A 24,784-nucleotide genomic window follows, 5' to 3' on the forward strand; every position below is an offset into this window, starting at 1 on the left:
AGGTACTATTTCACCTTCCTATCTAGTTATGTAGGTTTAGGAACTGAGGTACAGAGAGGCTAAGTGAATTTCACCAGATCCTATAATTAAGAAGCGATAGTGCTGAGATAAAACCAAGAATATCACAGTTTAGCACGCAAGCTCTTACTATACTCTGCTTGCGTATAACTTGTATGGCATCAGCAAAAGAGAGAGAAACCGATTTGATGTCATCTGGTTCAGCTCTTCGTGTTGTAGATATCCACCAGGGTACAGGATTGACAGGTCCATCATGCAGACAGTCGCACAGGCCTGGCCACACGCACCCAGGCAGATAAACAGATCAAGGAAACCAACAGCCTACTTCTCTAATCACCTCTGTCTTTAGACACCATATATGTCACTGCTTTCGTTTCATCCAGTTAACTCATTTCTCCTATATAAAGGGAATCAAGTTTAATTAAAATTAGAGAAAATCTAATAATTGGGACACACTATTCAAGCACCTTTAATCTGATTTGCTTCTTATATAGCTAAGGCCTGCCTTCCTAAGTTGTCACTATTTTGGTTCTACACTGCATCAAATTTAACTGTTGCTATCTCACAGTTCCTATCTATTCCTTTTATGCTTGCTGACATTATCTCTTAAAAAATAAAGGTAAGGAATTAGCCCTGGGAATGATTTTTGTGATTAACATATTTATTTGAGTGAATAGAGCACCTAATGATGCTTGAACATTTTTATACTAAGAGCTAGTTCATGTTTTTGCATAGAAAAATCCAATACAGTCATTCCTTCTCAGATTAACTTATGAAATAAATAAAATTAACTTTATGAAATAAATACAAGCTACTTGCACTTTTGACTAGATAAAATGGTCTTAACATTTTTCTAGAAGAGCCTATAGAATTGTAGCTAAGATAATTTTGAAGAAGAATATGGTAAGTTTATACTAGCTGATAGCTAGACTTATTATAAAACTTAATAGGTAAACAGTAAAAAAAAATGGCATAAGAATATGTTTTATCCTGACTTCATGTTTTAACATTTTTAGATTTTCATTTGCCAGAGGATTTAACTCCTTGGAAGTCTGAAAATAGGAGAAGGCTTTGCATCAAAGTTGGGTCACCTAAATATTGTTGGTGTTTTATTATCAGAGCCTTTTATTTATCTTATTGTTGGAGCAACTTTATGTTGTTTTTAGTCTCCTAGCAGAATCTCTGATAATGTATATGGGACAAGGTAGCTAGATATAATTTAGGATGGGAAATAAAATAGGGAGTTTTCAACATGGAGGTAGGGCTTGAATTTATTTGCTTTATGTACTATTTTGATCCATTTCAGGGCTTTCTGGAAACTAAACCTAAACTCTCTCTACTACTCCAGATGCGCAAAAGAGTAGTGGCCAGTGTTGGAGATAACAGCCTAAGGAAGGTAGACCCTGAGTTCTTCTGATAGACCTTCTCCCTGGAGAGACAGCCACACGCTTTACTCCGTTCGGTGAAACCCAGTGGATGTAGAGCAATGTGAGTGAGGAATGTCTTTTTTTCTACTCCCTGGATCCCTTGTGAAAGGATTTGCTCTAGCATCTCACTCTTTACACCAAGGGAAAAGGGAGTAACTGACTTATCAGTAGAATTCAAAAGGATGAAACAGGCTTGCTATACTCAACACTCTCCTTTTTTCTCCTGGGCACAGCTACAGCCTCCAGTCTTTAAGTCCTACCTGGGAAGGCAGTCCTTGGAGAGAGGACTAAGCAACCACCTTGAATTTTGAGGCTCAGTTAGCAGGGCCCATTTGGCTCTCCCAACAGAGTTACATCCTCTAATATACCTATTGCCAGTAATAAAGGTAGTATGTTTATGCCCATCTGCCCTACTGATCCTTATTCTCAAGTTATTTAGAACCCAAGGGTACTACACGCATGCTGGACCTCTTCAAACACTAGCATTTGACAAAAGTGGCTGCTTGACCTTCCAAGTTATACACTCATTTTGTCTTCTATGGAACATTAATTTCTTTGATGTTAACAGATGCTGTTAGTACAAGGATTGCATAGCTAAATGTATAATTCTAGGTAAAGCAAGATAAAATAGGTATTTTATTCTGCAGGACTTTTGGAAACCTTTAAATAGAAATATGCTATGTGAATCTTAATGAAGATTATTCAGCATACCTCAAATATATAAGTATCTGAATTTTTTTTTTTCTATTTAAAGTCATACAGTAATAGTATTCTCTGGAACACATTTAGGGAAATCCTGAATAATTTCATAAGTTGGGCTAATTGGCAGTTTTCAAAGAAAAAATGAAATAGAAAGAACACTACCTGTGCTGCATACAAAACTAAATTACAGATGAATTTTTAAAAGAAAAGAAATGAAAATATAAACTATAATGATTACAAAATCTCAGAATGGGAAACATTTTCCAAACACTAAAGCAAAGAAAGAGCAATCATAGAATAATGAATTTAATTTAGATAATAATAAAATTTAGATAAAATTAAAATTTAGATAAAATTAAAATTAAAATGTAAAAAACAACAACAAAACACACCATCTGTGGGGGTGGGGGGAAGGAAGTAGCAAGATGGAAGAAAGATACTGTTGAGGATACGCGAAAATGATTCAATATGTAATAACTCTTACAAGTGAACATTCAAAAGATGAGTATCCCAGGAGCAAACGGAGAGAGGGCATGATTTAACAGTTCACAAAAGAAATGCATTCAATATGCAAGAGAAAATATCTGATCTCACTGGTAGTCAGAATTACAAGTAAAAACAATGGTGAGATATCACTTTTTGTACTATATTTGTTAAAAATTTTACTTATTTTTCCCATACTATTTGTTCTAGGGATGTGAATCACTGGTTCTGGGAATCTTTTCTGAGGAAAAGCTTGACAATATGTTCCAAAGCCTTTTAAATGCACATAATTTTTGACTCAGCAATTCCACCTCTAGAAATTTATTCAAATGAGATGATCATAGCTGCTTGAAAAGATTTACATTCAAGCACAGCCATTTTATCATAGCTTATAATAACAAAAATGGAAATATCCATTAAGTCTGATCATAAATATAACAAATTCATGAGCTGGAATACTATGCAGTCATTAAAAATCATGCTCTACAAGAATATTTAATGATGTGGGGAGATAATGATGATATACTAAGTGAAAAAGCATGTTTTAAAGCCATAAGTGCAACATAATTCCACTTTATTAGGAAATATATAGTGTAAAGTAGGCTATACACTAAAATGTAAATAGCACTTACATCTGGGTAGGTGGGGTTATGTAACTTTTTTTGTCTTTATTTTTTATTGAATTTTCCAATTTGTATGCAATTAAAATACATTGCTTTTTTAAATAAGAAAACATTATTTTCAAAAGGATTATACTAGTAAAGACTGCATTTTGCAAAGAAGGAATCTGTTTGCATACTTTATTAAAGTGTAATTAGTGAAGCTTTAGCCTATTGCATTTTTAAATGATAAGGATATGACTTTACTGCCTTGTGTAGAGCGAAAAATAAGATCGGCGCTTAAATCAATTGTGTATAGTACAATTCTTTCAAGAGCCCATGAATTGCATGGTCTGAAGGACTGGTCTTTGGGTGATATATAGACCATGACAGTTACCTATCTTCAGGTTACAAGCATGCAAAACCATAAGTCAAACTATTTTCTGACGTAAAGAGGTTCTGCGAATTCAGACTTCCCGAGTAATCCATGAAGTCCAAATTTTACACTCAATTCAACTACAGCAGCTATCAGCTCCCCTCAGCTGCGTCTAAACTACCCACATTATCTGAACATCTCCGCGAGCATCAGACCTGTTTATTTGTAACATAGGGATAAGGAGTTAGTGGAAACGAAAATAAAACTGTCCTACACGGAAATCTCATATAACATAACTGAGAGGGCAAGGCCTCTTATTCTTCAGAGAGCCTGAAAAAGATTGTCTCAGAATCAAAATGGGAACACTTACTCTGTTTATCTGGTATTCTCCTATTATGTTCAGTGAGGCCACGCCATTTAAGGCTGTCTCTTGTCTGCCTCTGTCTCTTTTCAAGCACATCTGCAGAATTAAATTCCAGGCACTGCCAGGGATGCTTTCAAAAGCTCCGAATCAATTCTTCAATCATTCCACTTTCTTAGCTGTGATTAAAGACATGTGTCCCCTAATTAAGCTAATGAGAAATTGTTAATTGGCACAAAGCCCCCCTCTGTGCACACTTGTTAATGTCACCGTCACTTTGACAGGAGGAAAGATCAGAATCAAGGACAGAGTGTTCTTAAGTGACTTCCACGTTGGACTTAAGTACAGGAGCTCTGTTTGGGAAGTGAGGACTACCTGTTCTAGGACTTACAGGAGGGAATAAGGAATGCCATTTTTCTGCGGCTTTCTTAGGGAAGTAAAAGGCAGAAATGCAATAGAACAATGGCTGACTTGTTGATTTCTTTTTTCCACTTCATTGAATGATGCTGTTAATTTTCTCATCTGCTTTCCAGGTAACAAGGAATCTATGTGGGCAGGCTACAGCCGAGCAGAAATACATCTCTATGAAGGACTGTTATTAAGGCTGTCTGCCCCAGAATCTTACCCCTGCCTCTCCGTCAAGTAGGAACTAATTACTCTTATCCAAGTTTCAGGAGAACGCTGCAAAGAGAAAAAATAAGGACTGGTTAAAACCAACTAGGTCCAAGATGGTGGAAGATTTGACTTCTGGTGTACCTTGAGCCTCATTATACGCTCACTGTAATGTATTAGCATCTAAATTTGGGGGGCTTCAAAATCACTGAAATGGTGACTGTAGCCATGAAATTAAAGGACGCTTACTCCTTGGAAGGAAAGTTATGACCAATCTAGACAGCATATTAAAAAGCAGAGACATTCCTTTGCCAACAAAGGTCCGTCTAGTCAAGGCTATGGTTTTTCTAGTAGTCATGTATGGATGTGAGTTGGACTATAAAGAAAGCTGAGTGCCGAAAAATTGATGCTTTTGAAATGTGGTGCTGGAGAAGCCTCTTGAGAGTCCTTGAACAGCAAGGAGATCCAACCAGTCCATCCTAAAGGATAGCTAGACTTATTATAAATAAGTCTACAGGACTTATTATAAATCAATCCTAAATATTCATTGGAAGGACTGATGCTGAAGTTGCAACTCCAGTACTTTGGCCACCTGATGCAAAGAGCTGACTCATTTGAAAAGATCCTGATGCTGGAAAAGATTGAAGGCAGGAGGAGAAGGGGACAACAGAGGATAAGATGGTTGGATGGCATCACCAACTCAATGGACATGAGTTTGAATAAACTCTGGGAGTTGGTGATGGACAGGGAGGACTGGCGTGCTGCAGTCCATGGGGTTGCAAAGAGTCGGACACGACCGAGCAACTGAACTGAACACACCAACCATGCCCTGATAGTTGACGATTGCCATGACATCTGAAAAACCCCATGCAATGACTGAGAAGGAGAATTGCATCATTTCTGGGTCCAAACCATGCCCCTGTTCTTGGATAATTCATGAGTGTTCCTCCCACTCTTTCCAGTTCCCTCCCCTTTGCCTCACCTTCCTATATATTTGGTGTCTCCACTTGAATTGGGTTGAGAAGTTGATTTGCAAACTAGGTTCCTGCTTCTTCATCCTTTGACCATTGAATAAAGGTTGCACTGTTCCAGTCTCAGAATTGGTTTTGTTATTGACTGCAGGAACCAAATCAGAAAAAGAACCTCCCTGGCTGAGACAGCGGGTCTCAGCTTGGTCTAGGACACCGGTGGAGGTATAGTTGACCAACTCGGTAGCAGGACCATGAGGAAGGAATCTTCCTTAGTTATCCAGTTCACTGTTGGCCCATTTGTTTCCTCTTGGACTCGAATAACATCATTATTGCAAATTATCCTGCTGACACCTTGTGGATGGGAGTGCTGTGCTTTGACAGAGGAAGCAAGTGCTTTGGTAAGATTTTTCTACAGGATCCGTTTGGGGACGATCAGAACATTGTACTTGCTTGGCCTGTCTTGGTGTCTCCTGTGCACCTTTGCACACCAAACATGAGGAATTCTCAAAATCTTGGAAAAGTTTGAAAATGAAATGGGTCAGGATTCATGGAAGATTCTCAAGAGAGCCTTAAGCAAGACAGGAGAACTGAAAATACGTGAGCTTATCTTTTCATTCAGAGCAGCTAGTTCCAGGAAGTGGAACTTGCTATTCTAAGCAAGTTTGGTTTTAGAATAGCCCTGGATTGATCCTTTCAGAAAGGGGCAAGCCTGGAGGCCGGTTGTTTAGGTTACTGACAAAACTTGGGCTGCAAATGCCCAAGAAAAGCAACGGAAGTTCAGGAGAAGTGGTGGCTGCATCTGAAAGTCCATGACTTGTGAGTCATGGGGGTTAGAGGTGGGGGCTCTGTTTCGTCTATCACCTGTCTGAAGACAGGTCTTCAGTAGTCTTGCAGATCGTACAAGTGGGGTGGGGTGGAGAGGAGAGGATAAGTGCTTTGCAGTTTGAAGGCCTGCGGGTCACTGTCAGAAGCCTGAGAGGATGTTGCAGCCAGCTGGTTCCCTGGTGGGGTTTACAGAGCTGGTCACTCCTCAGACAGCAGTTCCAGTGAGTGATTCAATGAGAAGGAAGAGGCCTGCATCAGGTAAAAAATAATTTCCCCTTCTCCCTTTTAGGGTCATGGCTAAGAGCTCCCTGCAGTAAAAGACAGATAAACAGAAAAACAAAGAGCAGATAAATGTCGTGTGTTCCTCCTATATACATGGGAGAGCCCCAGGAAAACTGAGTAACTCCCCGAACTGACCCATGGCAGCATAGTGAACAGGATAAGGTTGTTTTGCAGATATAAGTCATCGCCTTCTCCATGGATAAAAGTCTCCAGAAGGTTAGAAGCATTCTCTGCTTCTGGTACAGACAGGGAGACATCTTTACAGAAGAATTTCCTTTATGAACATGCATGTCTTACAAAAGAGTAATTTTTAACCATTTTTCAGGCCTTTTTCTGTAACTGCAGTTTCTTAAAAATAATCAGTTTGAGATAATTCTACCAAAGAGACATTTTAGGGTAGCAAATTCTGCTCCTCCTTACCTGTTAAGGAGAAAGTGGCTTCCAGGGTCAGAGGTGAGGGGTGTGGGCAAGGCGGTAGTGACAGCGGGCGTGTTCCTTCCACCCAATGCCCTGGGCTGTGTTTGAGTCCAGGTAGACAATTGGTTGGCCTTCCCAGGTGGCTCAGCTGGTAAAGAATCCACCTGTTAATACAGGAGATACAAGATACGCAGGTTCGATCCCTGGAGGAGGAAATGACAACCCATCCCAGTATTCTTGTCTGGAGAATTCCGTGGACAGAGGAGCCTGGGGTCTACAGCCCATAGGGTCACAAAGAGTTGGACATGACTGAGCGACCGAGCACACAACAAGACTATGGGATATGAGCTCTCATTCCCAGAGAGGAAGGTCAAGAAGCACTCTCAGCATCCCAGCTGAGAAAGGATGACAGCCAGTGGAGGAGAGAGGCATTGTCGCTACTCCTGCAGTGCCCAGCCTCGCTGGGCGAGGCAGCCTCTGACACCGAGGCTGGCATTTCACAGTGGGCATCCACATCTGGAGCAGCAGTGAAGCAGCCTGCAAAGCTGAGGACCTTGACAAGGGGGCCTGGGAAAGCAAGAGCAGAAGAGCCCTAGGGCCTCCGTGCGGTGGTTTCCGGGATGAGGAATTCTGCTCTTGCCAGACAAAGGCATCTGCTCTCCTGCAGTGCTCAGTGTGCGTCTACAAGGCTGGGAGGCTGGTGGAGACCTGAGTCACACTCTCCTGCCACGTGTGTGAGCGGGGAACATTTCAGGAAGTCTTGAGGTGGGTTGGCAACAGGAGGAGGAATGCAGGAAGCAGGTGTAACATCATGTGACTATAGACAAAGCTCCTGAGAAGCCTCTAAGATCCCTTCAAATCGTGGCACAGGCACCTGAGACTACCATTTCATCCCACTCATGTTTTCTTTCCTTATAGTCTCACCCTGGAGAAATTTACACACAAAGTTCAGTCAGGGGAGCCTTCGTTAGCTTCCTCTTCCATGAAGAGGAAAGATAAGCACAACCTGCAATATATTCCCTAAGTATGAGCTGAGAGTTAGGCAGAGCTCAAGTCACAGGGATAAATAGGATGTCCTTGTCACACGCTTCAGCCTCCTGCTCCCAGGAATCTGCTGTTTAACAGAAGAATTCTATCCTATGGCCCGAAGTTAGGGCTGAGTGTTTTGCAAATCAGGGGATCTGTTTATTTGCACTAAAAATATTTAACTCAATCCATAAACAGATGGAATGGGGACCAGGAGGTCATGTTTTGTGATTCAACTGAAATAATTCCTTTCTTTTATCCCATTGGTAACCAGAGGGACAGGGACAAGATGAAATGATGTATATAACCATGTTTTGTAAACACTAAAGCTCTCAGAGCACAGAGTGAAATCTGATGAGAGTAGCAGAATAGTTACTTGTTAAAGTAGGGATGATAGCAAAATGTGGTAGCTTTAAAATTCTGTTAGCTCCATTTTCCAAATGCATTCATTTCAGTCTTTGTCCACCACATGATTGCTAGTCGTGATTTTTTTTTTTTTTTTTTGCTCAAACTCATGTCCATTGAGTCTGTGACACTATCCAATCATCTCATCCTCGGCCACTCCCTTCTCTTTTTGTCTTCAATCTTTTCTAGCATCAGGGTCTTATCCAATGAGTTGGCTCTTCTCATCAGGTGTAGAAAGTATTGGAGCTTCAGCTTCAACATTAGTCCTTCCAATGAACACCCAGGATTGATCTCCTTTAGGATTGACTGGTTTGATCTCTTTGCAGTTCAAGGGACTCTCAAGAGTCTTCTCCAGCATCACAGTTTAAAAGTATCAATTCTTTGGTGCTCAGTCTTCTTTATGGTCCAATTCTCACATCCATACATGACTACTGGAGAAACCATAGCTTTGACTGTATAGACCTTAGTTGGCAAAGTGATGTCTCTGCTTTTTAACATGTTGTCTATGTTTGTCATAGCTTTCCCTCCAGGGAGCAATCATCTTTTACTTTCATGGCTGCAATCACTGTCCACATTGATTTGGGAGTCCAAAAAAATAAAATCTGTCACTGCTTCCACTCTTTCCCCATCTATTTGCCCTGAAGTGATGGGACCAGATGCCATGATCTTAGCTTTTTGAATGTTGAATTTTAAGCCAGCTTTTTCACTCTCCTCTTTCACCCTCATCAAAAGGCTCTCTAGTTCCTCTTCACTTTCTGCCATTAGGATGGTACCATCTGCACCTCTGAGGTTGTTGATATTTCTCCTGGCAATCTTGATTCCAGCTTGTGCTTCATCCTGCCAGGCATGTTGTATGATGTAATCTGCACATAAGTTAAAAAGTCAGGGTGACAATATATAGCCTTGACATACCCCTTTCCCAATGATGAACCAGTCTGTTGTTCCATGTAAAGTTCTAACTGTTGCTTCTTACCCACATACAGGTTTCTCAGAATTTTAAGTAATGACAACCCTTTATCGCTCATTAAATTTGTTCCAAACTTAGCTAAGTGTTGCCTATTCCTGTCTGAATACACTTAGTTGCTTTAACAGATCCTTTACCTTCCAAGAGAGAGGATGCAGGAGGCTCAGGCTCCAGGATTCCGTTTGCTTTAGTCACCCTTCAAGACCTGTTGCTTATTTCTGTTTTCTTTTGCTCAGTTGTCACCTCTAGATCGTTTACATCTAGACCTTCTCCTTGGTTACCATAGCCACCTCCAGATGCTGTCAGTTTGCATAGCTCTTAATTCTAATCATTTCCCTTAAGAGTCAGTACCACACCACCCCTGTGTCCTCTGTAGACTCTGGAACTCCAGGTGGAAACAGATGCTGAGATCTTATATTAGTGTGGGAAGAGTTTGGTCAATTCTACTCTTCAAGTTCAGTTTTAAAGAGCAGCGAGTGGAGAAGCTGTCATATAAGTCAAAGACAGGTCCAGGTTCTAGACTTTGAGCTGTGATACTCATCACTGGGTCAATAAGGTAGAATAAGATGATTAGACATTTTATCGAGGCCATGTGAGTATTAAGGAAAAGCAGCCAAGACAGGACAATTAATGCAAAGTCTTTGACTCCTGAGCTTTCCCAGTAAAGCTTTGGGAATCCATGCTATAAAATCTCCTTCTGAATGGATTCACGTATATCTTTCAGCAGCTGATTCTGTCCTCATTGCTCTCGCAAGGCGACCCTGAGGATCCTGTAGTGACAAGAACACAGTAGTAAAAATGAGAGTGGAGAAGCCGGGGTGGTGATGCTGTTTCTTGCTAGTTAGCTGCTTTTTGTTCCAGAATGGTGCCACAGAGTTAAACGAAGGTTTTCCCCCAACTATTGAGAGGTATTCTTTCATTAAGCATGAATGATTGGAATACAGTAGGTGCATTTTTTATTTTCTTCTTTTAAACTTGAAAACCAGTTTCCCAAGGTCTGGGTCAGCAGCTGACCCATACTCCTGAGAAATCAGAAAAGCTCTCTGACCCAGTCACCACACACCCATGTCATAGGGAGAGCCGATTCCTGGAGCCCCAGGAAATCTGTGCAGCCCGCACCATCGATGCATGCAGAAGTAACCTTTACTCCCAACTTTTCAGAATTTTAACCAAAGAATAGACATGACAACCATTCTCCAAAATACATATTAAACACACATTATGTGCTAGGAATTCTTTTAGACATTGAGAGTTGAGAATACAACAATGAACAAAACATAAAAATCCTGCCTTTATGCAATGTACAGACCAGGGAATGGATTGAATATATTATGTGTTAGGCTATGATAAATGCTACAGAGAAAGTAAAGTGGATGCAGTGGACAGAGGACGCTGGCATGGTCATTGCAGATTTAAGCTGGGTGATGCAGTGGATAGAGAACGCTGGCATGGTCATTGCAGATTTAAGCTGGGTGATGCAGTGGACAGAGAATGCTGGCATGGTCATTGCAGATTTAAGCTGGGTGATGCAGTGGACAGAGAATGCTGGCATGGTCATTGCAGATTTAAGCTGGGTGACCAAGAAAAGTATTGCCGAGGAGGTGAGACTCGGATAGACTTGAAGGAAGAGAGTGATGAGATATCCGGGGAGGGTTCTAGGCTTAGGCATGGGGCAGTCCTGCCATTCCCCCAGAGACCTCTCTAGGAGGCCAAGACAGCTGACTCACGGTGAGTGAGAGGGCATATGTAGAAAATGCAGGAAGCAAAGGAGAGACCTGGGATCCAGTGGTGGCTGTGGGAGACCCCAGGAGCTGTCTTGGGCTCTGCTGTGGAGCATAAACAGAAAGTTGGAGTGGGAGGTGGAAGCGCAAGTGGAAGCAGAAAGGTCAGGCTGTGGCTCCTGCAGTCAACTGTCACTCAGGCCAAGCTGGTACGGCTCGCTGCACGGTAGATTGATAAACCAAGAGACAAGTTGTTGGGGCAAGAAATAGTGACTATTTGCAAAGCCAGCTGGCAGAAGAGAGGGTGAACTCATGTCCCAAAGAACCATCTTACCCAAGTCAGAAATCAGACTTTTAGACTAAAAAAGGAAGGAGGTGTGGTTGGTCGTTGCAAACTTCTTGGTGTCAGAATCCTTTGTTCTTGCAGCTTGTCCACGCATGTCAGGACATGATGTTCCTGTAAACTTCCAACAAGGCACATTTTATTCTCTGTTCTATGACTTTTTATCTCTATATGAATAGAAAAGTATTATACCCTTAAAGGTCAGATCCTTGAGAATGGGCTACCCTATATATTTCAGGCTACAGGCAATATTCTTAACTGGAAGCAAAAGCAATAGAATACAAATGTTAAAATTAAAAGAAATAGGTCCAATAACGGGGAGGGGGGGGTTCAGATTTATTCTTCCCTATTACAGTATGGATGAAGGATAAGGGTGGTTTGGACCATACGTGGAGCTTCCCTGGTGGCTCAGAAGATAAAGAATCTGCCTGTAATTCAGGAGACCCAGGTTCAGTCCCTGGTTTGGGAAGATCCTCTGGAGGAGGGCATGGTAACCCAATCCAGTGTTCTTGCCTGGAGAATCCCATGGACAGAGGAGCCTGGTGGGCTACAGTCCGTGGGGTCGCAAAGAGACTAATACACACCGGAGTGATAACAGAAGAGATAATAAAAGTGATTTGATTTGGAATATATTTAAAAGTGAGCCAACAGGATTTGCTGATGAACTAGATATTGGGTGTCAGGGAGAGAGAACAACTGCTTCATTAACTCTCTCAAGGGGTCTTAGAGTCTCTGGGTGGCCTGCCAGTTCAGAGTAGAGAGTGGGCTTTTAGACCATGCTGCCTCTCCCTGTTCAACGTCATTCTGCACACGGAATAAGATGGGCCTCTTGTGACCTCAGGCAAAGCCCAGGGATTAGATGATAAATCACTGGATATAAACACATTAAATTAGGAGTCATAAAGGATTATCTTCCTTCCCAGGCCTAAAAAACGTATGTCTTCTTTCACACCATGTCAGTAGGCTTTTCAGAAGGGACCCTCATGCCTGGCTTACACAGGCCTCCAGATAACAGGAGCCCTTAGGTGGTACCCTTTACTGTTCATCACCTCCCCCCACCCCTCCCATTCTGGCTATTCACTCTCTTCTGGATATCCTTGGAATCTTGTTATTATTTTTCTAAAGCAGGAGTGTTTATGATCTTCCCCGCACAGACTAGAAAATAGTTTTATTAAACTACTCATAAAAGAGGCGAAGTTAATAAAAGAGAGAGTTGAGGGAGACAAGGGAGCCACAGGCTTCAAGAGGAGCACGTTTTAAATGTTTTAAACAGCTCCGTCTGCCCGCACTCCCTTCCCCGATCAGCTATCACTGTGGTATTTTTGCTGGCATCAGCGACTTTCCACCTCATCTTTCTTGCTCACAGGTAGTTTTGAAACCTCATTTCAACCTGTTTGGATGGGATGCCAGCGCTTGACTGGAGCTGGGCCTCCACCAGCAATCTGGCACTCTGTCCTGGCCGGTTCCGCTGTGAGCTGCAGAAAATGACAAACGACCAAGGGTTCACGTGGGGCGGCTGAAACAGGTGTTTCCTCAAACTGCACGTGCTCCTGCACATGATCTTTGCTGGTGGGATTCAGCTTTGTCAGCCCCACCCCAGGAGAGACAGCAAGATTGCCTTTACACGCCTGGATAAAGTGGAACTCTTCTTGGGGGTAATGCTATGCCTGGAGATTTGCTACCCATCTCTTCTATTGTACATGTGAAGATGCATTTCTTACTGCCTGGAAGATACTGCAGCTGGAAGCAAGGTCTGTATCAGAAGCTGGCTTTCCAGAACATTTAATCATGGCAGGCACCACCCCCTTCTCTTTCCTCACCACCACCCCCCGCCCCACACCTCTTTCCAATGAATGGGAATATGTAAGGTCCTTGAAGGATAACCACCTCCACACTCAACTATAATGCATCTCCATAATTGAATGGGGAGAGTCAGGGCAGAAGCAGCGAAGAGATGTGGCCTTTTCTCTGCCAAGGGAAGATTTTACAAAGCATGGAGAAGGGATGGGACAAGAGAAAGGGAGATGGATCAGATTTCTGAAGAGTTAGAGCAGCTGTAAGCTTGTGCATATGAATAGAGGCTGACTATACAAAGCCACGAACCCTGGAGCAAAAGACCATTTGACTACATCAAAGGCAAGAAGGAAACTCGGAGGGCGGGGGTGAGGGAGGTGGGAGAAATAATAACGGTTGTATTAAAATGGTAAATAATGGAATTCATAAGTTATCGCCGGAGTTGAAATGGAATATGAGGTTCTCACTCTCCTCCCGTCTTAAGCCTTGTGTGCTGTTGATGTGGTTTATTAAACAGCTGTCACAACCCAGGCCTCCGAGACAGATGCACTCAATAGGGTACGAAGAAGAAATTCCAGGAGAGGCAGCAACCAGTTGTGCCACAGGCTCGCCAACTACAAAACTCTTCCCAGCCTCCCCCACCCCCATGCCAGCTAAAGAAAATAGAAAAAGAAAAGGGGGGGGGGAACCTAAAGGAACAGGAAATCAAGTAAAAGAGCAATACAAGTAAATAAAGGAGGATGGCTCCTCTGGAAAAAGAAATGCAGAAATCTTTTCCTCCCACAATTAGTTACAATGTATCTGGTGAGCCAAGCAAGTTACCTGCTGTGATGTTCACAAAGATGGACGATGTAGTACCTACCCTTTTGGCGACTTAGAATCCAAGGTGACACTGAATTGAAGAATGAGTAGGCTTTGCCAGAATAACTCTTAGAAGAAGCTGTTCCCAGGCAGAGAGATTAGAGGCAGGCAAATCTGTCATTTGTGTGGCTTGAGCAACAGTGAGGAATGGAAGCAGGGGATCCAAAAAAACAGGTTGGGGCAAAATGGAGAAGATTCTTGAATGTCCATCCTCTGGCATTTGGATGCGATCCTAAAGAAAAGGTGAACTTTTTAAGGGGTTTTAATCAAGAAGCAAGGGGCTTCCCAGGTGGGCCCATGGTAAAGAATCCGCCTACCAATGCAGGAGACTCAGGACACAAGGGTTCGATCCGTAGGTCAGAAAGATGCCCTGAAGGAGGAAATGGCAACCCATTCCAGTATTCTTGCCTGGAAAATGCCACGGGCAGAGGAGCTTGGTGTGCTGCAACCCATGGGGTCGCAAAGAGCTGGACACAACTGAGCAACTGAGCATGCATGTGGGCAATCTAGAAGCAATCAGGTTTGCATGTTAGAAGGACCTGTTTAGTAGCTGTGGGAAGGACCTGCAGAAAGGAGACTGGAGTGGAGATAAGGAGACCATTCAAGGGCTAGTGCAACAGTCCAGGTGAGGGATGGCTCCAGATTATAGGAATAAAGTAGGGTAATTAAACAGTTAGTTTAAAAATCCTATTAGGGACAGAGAGGGGATTTGAAAGGGAGTTTGAGCCACTGATGTAAGCTAATGACCACTCAAGAGAAGAATCCAATAACGAGCTACAAGCTACAGTAGCTTGAAGGAAGACCTGCTGCATTCAAGTGCTAGGCACGCTCAAGCCACAAATCCTGAGAGTTAAAACATAAAACAACAGATGTGGAGTCTGAATCTTATACGAAGTCAGGGAATTAATGGTCCTTGAAGAGTAGCATTTCTGCATGTGGCCAAGATAGGAATATAGGTGAAAGGGGGCGGGGGGGAAGAAAAGCTAGGTGAAAAGGGACATTATACTGAAACCTTGAAACAGATCGCCATATTGCAGTGTATATCACACCCCTTTTGCTAATATAACAATGATTTAAATAGCACCATGACTATTCCTGTTAGACCATATAGTGTCAAAGCAGGAAAATGACACAAACCTTGACCTCTGTCCAAAAATGAGGGAAAAGGGTGGTCTTCTCCCAAACCCACTTTTTCTCTGATTATGAAAATGTAGCTCTCTTTGTTCACGGGGCTGCACTCCCTTGCTGCTTGTGTCTGCACAAGCATCCTATGCTAATCAGCTCCCTCTTTGCTTATCACTTTGCCTCACACTGGATTCTTTCTGCAACAAGATGAAAGAAGCTGAGCTTCAGTAAGTCCTGACAGCAGTGAGTGGTTTCAGTGAAAAGGCAGTGGGTTTGAGTCCCCTCCTAAGTCAGGAATCAGGCGTTGGGATTCAAGTCCCAAACTGAGTTTTGGCTGGGTTTGAGTCCCTCCTGGGGAAAGGTGTGGTTTCACAGACAATTTTGCAGAAGAGATGGACCCCAGTCCTCTCCAGCCCAGTCTGTGATCTTTGGCCCGTAGTTACACTGGTCACTCTTCAGTTCTTCAGACTGCATGGCCTGCAGATGGTGGCCTGGAGGAGCCAACAAGAGCTGCATCGCAGGTCCCTGAGAGTAGAAGTGAAGTCCTGGGTCCTAGAAGAAGAGTTTCCAAGACGTAACTGGCTCCATGCACAGCATTGTCAGTCCCAGAGTCAGAGTAGCAGTTTTAAGCACCAAAAGAGCCCCCTAAGATTAGTATGCACTTTGGAAGAATCCTATTCCCATTTTTAGGCTAGATAGTAATTAACTCCCGTTCCAAAATTCCTTAAAATAGTGTGGCTTTTGCTTCTATTCACAAGTAGATTCAACAATTTCTTGTGATGTCGCGCTAACCAATTGTTAATTACACCATTATTTTATTATCCGGAAATGAGGAACACTTGCTATGCTATAACATTTTTGAATTCCAGAGAGAAAAGAAATTGGATTGCTAGGTTTTTTTTTTTTTTTTGAGAGGAAGGAAATAAAAATCCTTAAATCAGTCTATTCTTTGCCTTATAGTCTTTTCTCAGCAAGTGCTGCATGATAAAGTAATTGTGCAATTAGGAATAAATGGCTTATAAGAGCGACATCTTACTTTGTTCCAAAAAGGTGTAAACGTTCTGTGTTCCTTTTTAAAATTGCTCAATTTGTACTAGAAAAGAAGTCAGGAATATAATTTTGGAATAATTGTGCTTTATAAGTTTGGTAACCAAGATTTTCCCATTGGCATGGTTCCTACATTTTCTCCAAACAATATCAATGTGTTTCAGGAACTATTTAGAAATAGGATGAACCGTCTCCCTCAAATCTGGCTTTGATTATCTTGGGCCAAGATAATCAACAACCTTGGGTTGTCATCATGTACTTTTCTTCCTCTGAGCAGATTATGTAAGACATGGAGAAAACACTAGATGAATGTAAGTATATTAATTTTTATCTTTATGATTGCTTCAGCTCAGAGGTAAAGAATCCACCTACAACACAAAAGACAACACAAGAGACACGGGTTGAATACCTGGGCCAGGAAGATCCCCTGGAGTAGAGAATGGCAACCCAGTCCAGTATTCTTGCCTGGAAAAATCCCATGGACAGAGGAGTCTGGCTGGCTACAGTCCTTAGGATTGCAAAGAGCTGGACACGACTGAAGTGACTTAGCACATACGCACAGCTAATAAAAGTGAGGTTTTTTTCTTCTTCTCATTTTAATGGTGGTTTGAAAGCTAGAGTACACTGATAACTTTTCACATCAGCTTAATAAGTTAGCATCCTGATTTTGGTGGAAACATAAAGTTTACATGCCAAGAAGAGAAGAGAGATGCACGTAGAGCTTGGGGAAAGGTAATTGTAATTTGCCAGACAAGAGCCCCAGAATTTAATTTTTTATTCTGAAGCAAGAGCTGGTTGAGAAGAGTATCCCATTGTATGTGTAAGCCTCTATCCTTTTCTAGGACCCCACCTTACATATTTGATCCTAAGAAGGTCCTATGACTGAGGAAGACAGACATGCCCACTTGCCAGGGAGGATCATTGGAAACACTCCATGATCCTCTTGCCAGTTTTTTATATCTGAATAAAAGGAGCTTTACCCCAAACCGATATGTCTCTCCCAAGGGTATCAGAATGAGAGAATGACATAACAGATGTGGATGCACTTAGAAAGAAAATTCAATATATAAATGCAAGAGATTCTTGGTTTTTATTACAGAGATCCATCTAGTCCTGCCACATTATGACAGAAAAAGCCCTATTAGCTACATATATTATAATAATCTATTATTGGTAGAACCAGCCTTGGGTGGCAGCAGCTGGCCTTGACTGTTACCGTAGAAATTTGTTAGAGATATGATAGATGAAGAGGTGAGGCTGGTTAGTGTGTGTTAACGGCAGAACACTGTCTTGTTTCAGTCCCAGCCCTGTGAATTTTTCCAGAAGAACCTGTGTCTAAATGAGGCTCTCAGAGCCAGGTTGGAGAGACTATTAGGCTGAGGGCCGAAGTCCTGGTTTCTAGACCCAGCTGTTCCACTTACTAATTGGGCAAAATCTTTCTGAAATGATTCTTTTAAGTAGGCCTAGTTATGTCATAAGTGAGTTGTTGAGTTATGAACTGGGTACTGGGCTCCTAAATGCCAATGTTTCATTTTTGAGGGGCAATAAGACTGAAACTTAGGATCCAAATGAGATACAGATACTTTTTTCTCATTCATTCATTCATTCATCAAACATAAAGTGTGTGTTAATTGCTCAGTCACGTCCAACACTGACTGTAGCCCACCAGGCTCCTGTGTCCATGGAATTCTCCAGGTAAGAATACTGAAGTGGGTGGCCATTTCCTTCTCCAGGGGATCCTCCCAACCCAAGGATTGAATCCTGGTCTCCTGCATTATGAACAGATTCTTCACCATCTGAGCCACCAGGGAAGCCCACTGTCCAAGGTAAATGCTGAGTGGTTAGTATGTACCAGGCCCCAGTTTTAGGCACAGAGGATGGGATAGAGAACAAAGAGAAAAAAAGTCCTTTTCCTCCTGAGGGTTACAATCCAGTGAAGAAGACACTATTGTTTCCTATGGTTGCTATTAATAAAATAAATGATTACAACCAGTAATTTAAAAACCAGTGATTTAAAAACAATACAAATTTATTCTCTCATAGTTCTGGAAGCTAGAAGTCCAAAGTTAAGGTGCTGGAGGGTCATACACCGTTCATTCACAGGTCTTACGAGAGAACCCCATCCTCACCTCTTCCAGGTTCTACTGGTTGCTGGCATTCCCTGGCTTGTAGCCGTATCGTTCTAATCTTCAAGGCCACCATCTTCAAATCTCTTTTTGCAGTGTTTTCAGCATCTCTATGTATGTCAAGTTCTCCTTCTACCTCCATTTTATTCATGCGATTTTATTTAGGGTTCATTCAGATAATTCAGGATAATCTTCCCAACTTGACAATCCTAATTTAACCGCATCTACAAAGATATTTTTTCCATGTAAGATATACGTGAAGGTTCCAGGGGTTAGGATGTGAATATCTTGGAGGAAGACATCTTTCCAGCTAGTGCAGAGCAATAGTTAACTGATAGACCAGTAGAGGTATAATATGTCAGATGATATTGAGGGCAAGAGACGGGGAGGGTGACAGGGGTCTTGGGGTGGGGTGGGGTGGGATTACTGTTTTAGATTCAGTGTCAGGAAAGCTCTTGCTGAAATGCTGATCAAGTCAGGGATCGGAAAGAAGGGAAGGAGCAAGTTCTGCAGGGATGCTTTTTTTGGGCAGAGCTAACACACCATGAGTTTGAGTGAACTCCAAGAGTTGGTAATGGACAGGGAGGCCTGGCATGCTGCAATTCATGGGGTCGCAAAGAGTCGGATATGACTGAGCAACTGAACTGAACTGAACACACCACAAGAGGGATGCTATTCCCATCAATTGTAGCCCCATTTCCTGTAAGTACAGCCTCCTGATCATCCTGGCCCAACATAGTCTCAGCTGTTGTTGGACTTCTGGTCTTGATTTCTTAATGAAGACAACATTACTCAATCTGGATGAATCTGGGGCATCCTGAGTTACAGATCGAATGTCCTAGAGAACCTCATGAAAATGACCATGGAATCCTTGGCCTTCTGGTGTCTCAATGAACTTCTGATGTAGAGAAGCTTACAATTTGAAAGATATAGGTCAATCACTTCCTTTCTACGGGAACTATTCTTTTCTTTTAGGGTTTCCAGTTATTTTTCTTTCTCCTCTTTGTTTCCCCAATTTTCTATTATCAGAAAATCAGAAACATTCAGATTTCTGTGCTGGATTTTTCTGAAAAATATTTCTACTTTATATTGAGATAGTGAAATTGTTCCCTTCTGTTCCACTGATCTACCTTAGGAACTTGAACTCATTTCAATATTTCTGAAGGCAACTGCTTCACTCTTTCATGACTTGAAAGCTAGGGACAGAGAGGTAGTGTCTCACTATCTCCTGCATGACCGATGTGTGGGCTGCACATGGACTTTGCATTTCACATCTATCAAGCATCATTCACAGAAAAGTTAGTGGTGTCCCTTGAAGCTGAGGTCTGTGGTGACACTATAGCCTCATTCACAGCGGGTACAGGAAAATCTTCCACATGTAAGCAAATGGCTCCATTCCTTCCATGCCCAGTAAGTCCTTGAGATCCTCTCCATAAGAATTCTGAGTCTTCTGAAGCAGAACTATCCCTGGAAGGCATGCGTATGGGTTTTTTAACACCAGCATCAGCCATTAGCATCTTAAAGAATATCGGTTTATTCTTACTATATTTAGTAAGAGCACATTTTTAAAAGAAAAAGAAGGAAATTCAAGGTTGAGCTAATGAATTGTGTGGAAAAATATCTTCCACCTCCCAGCAATTGTGTAAAGACAAAGAATGAATGTGAAAGGTGAACATATAAAAAAGGGAAGTGGCAGGCATTGAAAGCTCTAGTTCATCACAGCAGTGTTGCTCTGGCAAGTCATTTCAGCTTTCTGGACCTGCTGTTACTAATTCCTTATACAGAGATTCATAATAAATGAACATGTCCCTTTTAGTTCTTCAGCTTATGATCTAATTTAATAACTCCCATCTACTTAGTGTTTATGCCAGACACTTATTAAATCCTTTACATGTTTTATTTTACTTAATCCTTCCAACAGCCTCCATGAGATAGTTACCATCACTCTCTCTCTTTTAGAGATGAGGAAACTGAGGCTCGTGGGATTTAGTAAATTGCTTACATTCCCATAGCTTATAAGTGACTAAGCCAAGATTAACTCCATGTCAATTTAATGCTAAAGTTCTTCCCCTTATCTACCACATACTATGGTCAGAGGACAGAGCATACCATATCATAAAAAGTGCATACTGGAGACCTGTTCCCAGTTCTTCCCAGCCTGAATCCAACAAAGACTTTTTAAAATTTTCCTGATTCCTGAAGGATAGGGTCAAGTAAATGAGGAAAAACCCCCAAACCCTATGTTTTATGTTTGTGGTTGTCATCACAGATGGTCTTAAAATTGGAGCTTTCTGGCAACATTTTCAAAATTCTCAGAGAACATGTGTGATGATGGTGATGTCACTTAATGATACGTGGCTGGCCTGCTGATGTAACATACAAGCATTTTGCTAATCTAGGCAATATAGAGCTTGCATTTAGCTACTCCAAACCAGTTCTTTTGCTTAATATGATGAAATGTTTACTGCAGACAAGTTTAGTAGGGCTCACTTTTCACTTTCGTGCACTGGAGAAGGAAATGGCAACCCACTCCAGTTTTCTTGCCCGGAGAATCCCAGGGATGGAGGAGCCTAGTGGGCTGCTGTCCATGGGGTCTCACAGAGTCAGATATGACTGAAGAGACTTAGCAGCAGCAGCAGCAGGTGACATCTATGGATAAGTTAGTCATCAAATGGCTCCCATGACTTGAAAAAAAAAAAAAAACATAGTCTTGGTCCTGAGCTCATGGATTTAACCTGGGGTTCTCCCACCTGTGAAGCTGCCTCCAAGGAGTTACCGTAGCTAAGAGGCAGAGAAGACTTGATAAGGCAGCATCAGGACGTCTGTCCAGGAAACGTGCTGCAGTCTCCTAGGCTGGAACAAGCGCATCTCTTAAGCATGGCCCATCATTTTGATTTTTTCTGTGACAGTTTCTAAATGTGCATAGAGACAACCTGGCCCCCTTTGTATTCATGTATTCCAGCACACAACATCTGATTTTCTGCATGGCAGGAGCCAACCAAGCGCCCACTCTCCATTCCCTGGTTCGCCGTTTTAATGCATTTCATGATTTTGTTGCTTTGGCGTGCATTTCAAAATGACACATTTGATCAGTTCTTTAGGTAATATTGATGTTTTGCCCTTTCAAATGTGTCATTTGATTTTCTGATGTTATTCTCCATCTGCTTTGGTAACACTTTCATTTAGTCCCAGCTTTTTATTGGGTCCCCAAAGGTTTATATAAAGGAATCTGACTGGAGGGTATTTTATTTTATTTTAAAAATGTTTTTGTCCATTCTTGGCTCTTGTGTACCCCAACCCCACCTTTCCAACCCACTTCCTCCCTCCCCTGCTCTTTCCCCTCCTCTACCATCTCACCTCTTTCTCCACCCTTTAAAACACTGTGAATAAATTCTGCTCTCCAACAGCCTCAAACGCCAGACCTTCCTCAATTGTATTTAAGTATTTCATTGTGTAAGGCCTATCGCCTTGGCTCTGCTATTCCCTGTGGATTCAATCAAAGAGCAATCTTTAAAAGCAGCTATGGGGAGAGGGCTGGTGTTTTACATTTCTGACAAGTTTTCATTGCCCTTGTTGAAGACATTTGCAAACTGCAATTCCAAAATTTTCAAGGCAGAAACAAAGCCTTAGTAAAGTCTGTTCTTTTCTCGTTGTTTGACTTTACAGCACTGATTGTATTTACCTTACATTCTTGGCAGGTTAATTTCCACATTTCTGATCTCTTAACCTCTTCTTCGAGTACAGAAAATGCAGATGTTAGAGACACGCAATGAGGTTGAGAGACTGATTGAAAATAAACACATGCCAGTTTCTTCCTTGTAAAATATCTGAAGAGACCCGAGAAATAAAGTAAATGATAAAAAATGCCTTTATGTTTGCAATTGTCATCACTGATGTTCTCAAAACTTAGATTCTGTACAGAAGGGCTGTGCAATCTGTGAGTTCATCTTGTTTAGTTAGAAAAAGTCCCCGACATAAATGCATTAGCTAAAGAATTTTTCTTTTAAGAAAAGACATTATATTATAAATAAGTACCATCAAGTAAGCTGATAGCAACTATTTCATTTATGTCATGGGATAAGTTAAGGATTTATTCATTAGAGGGAATGAATAAAGTTACAGGCTTATGAAAATCATTGTATCTTCTATGGTGGCAAAGTGGAAGGAAGGCAGACAAATTCACAGAAGTCTAGCCTTCGGCATAAATGTAAATCAACCAAGTTTGTCTTTAGGATTCTTCCACTTTTCTGTCTTCTTTTCTACATAATCGGTGTATCTGATGCCCCTCTTAAGTTCCTGGTAAAATTGTATAGTGTGATGAGGAGAGCACTCATTTTGACTTAAAAATAACTAGTATTTTGATACAGAGCTAGAATTTTAATATGGACTCTGGCACCATCCAATTGCATACCTAAACTTCATGACTGATTTCCTCATCTAAGATAAATTAGATGACTATTGCCTATTTCGCAGGAGGAAGCTGATGTCATTCCTGGTGTGATGGAACCTGCCAAAAACAGAATCCAAGTGCATGCTGCATTAGGATGGGAGCTAGCCCTGGATCAGCGTTCTGTCCGTGAGGAACAGCATCCTGGGGGAGACACATTATAAGCTGAGTCGGGGCACTGTGTGCACAGACGCCACTGGGGAAAGAAGCAGTTCGCAGGTCCAAATGGATGAGGTTGTCTATAACTTAAGGATGATGACCGGATATAGACACCAGAAGGAAAGACGGGGTGTGATGGCGCACACATTTCTTCAGGAGATTACTGGCTGCCTGCTCTTGTCTTTCTTTTTGACCACTTCCTTTAAGTGTAAATTTGTTTTGATCCCTCTAGACTTCCAAGCTTTCCTTTTTTTTTTTTTTTAACCCTAAAGAAAGACTGACAGGAGGATATTTTGGTTCTTCACAGCACATGACCCCAACAATGAGCCTCCTCTCTCTCAGCGATACTGGGAGAACAGTATCCACATCTGTCTCTTTACTAGAACAGAAACTCCATAAATACAGTGATGTCTGGTCTCCTTTTTCATTGATGCATCCCCAGCACTGAGAACAGAGGCTGATTCACACTTCCCACTTAGTAACTATGTGTTGAATGAATAGATGACTTATTGTTGTTCTGTTGCTCAGTCATGTTTGACTCTTTGCGACCCCATGGACTGCAGCACTCCAGGCCTCCCTGTCCATCGGGAGTTACTCAAACTCATGTGCATTGAGTCAGAGATGCCATCCACCCATCTCATCCTCTGTCGTCCCCTTCTCCTCCTGCCTTCAATCTTTCCCAGTATTAGGGTCTTTTCAAATGAGTCAGTTATTCACATCAGGTGGCCAGAGTATTGGAGTTTCAGCCTCAGCATCAGTCCTTCCAATGAATATTCAGGACTGATTTCCTTTGACTGGTTGGATCTTGCAGTCCAAGGGACTCTCAAGAGTCTTCTCCAACACCAGTTCAAAAGCATCAATTCTTTGGTGCTTAGCTTTCTTTATAGTCCAACTCTCACATCCATACATGACTACTGGAAAAATCATAGCCTTGACTAGACGGACATTTGGTGGCAAAGTAATATCTCTGCTTCTGAATATGCTGTCTAGGTTGGTCATAACTTTCCTTCCAAGGAGTAAGCATCTTTTAATTTCATGGCTGCAATCACCATCTGCAGTGATTTTTGAGCCCCCCCAAAATAAAGTCTGTCACTGTTTCCATTGTTTTCCCATCTATTTGCCATGAAGTGATGGTACCGGATGCCATGATCTTAGTTTTTTGAACGTTGACTTTTAAGCCAGCTCTTTTACTCTCTTCTTCCACTTTCATCAAGAAGCTCTTTAGTTTTTCTTCACTTTCTGCATGAAAGAATTTTTAAATTACATAGTGACTTGGGGACATAAAGAACCAATGACCACTGAATCTTTATGGCGCATATTGCTGTTCCTAGTTGCTCAGTCATGTCCAATTCTCTGTGACCCCGTGGACTGTAGCCCACCAGGCTCCTCTGTCCATGGAGAATCTTCAGGCAAGAATACTGGAGTGGGTTGCCATGCCCTCCTCCATGGGATCTTCCCAACCCAGGGATCAAACCCAGGTCTCCTGCACTGCAGGCAGGTTCTTTACTGTCTGAGCCGCCATGGAAACCCATGGTGCGCATTGGTGACTGGCAAATAGTTGAATGAATGACATTCTTTTTCTATTAACAGTTGTGAGATTTTTTTTTTTTCTCCTATTTTGACTTACAGTTCCTTGAGAGTAAGGTGAAATATTTTTAAATGTTATTTGTATTTTTTCCTGTTCAATTATTTG

Source organism: Bos taurus, chromosome 16, assembly GCF_002263795.3.
Source record: "Bos taurus isolate L1 Dominette 01449 registration number 42190680 breed Hereford chromosome 16, ARS-UCD2.0, whole genome shotgun sequence".
NCBI classification, from domain to species: domain Eukaryota; kingdom Metazoa; phylum Chordata; class Mammalia; order Artiodactyla; family Bovidae; genus Bos; species Bos taurus.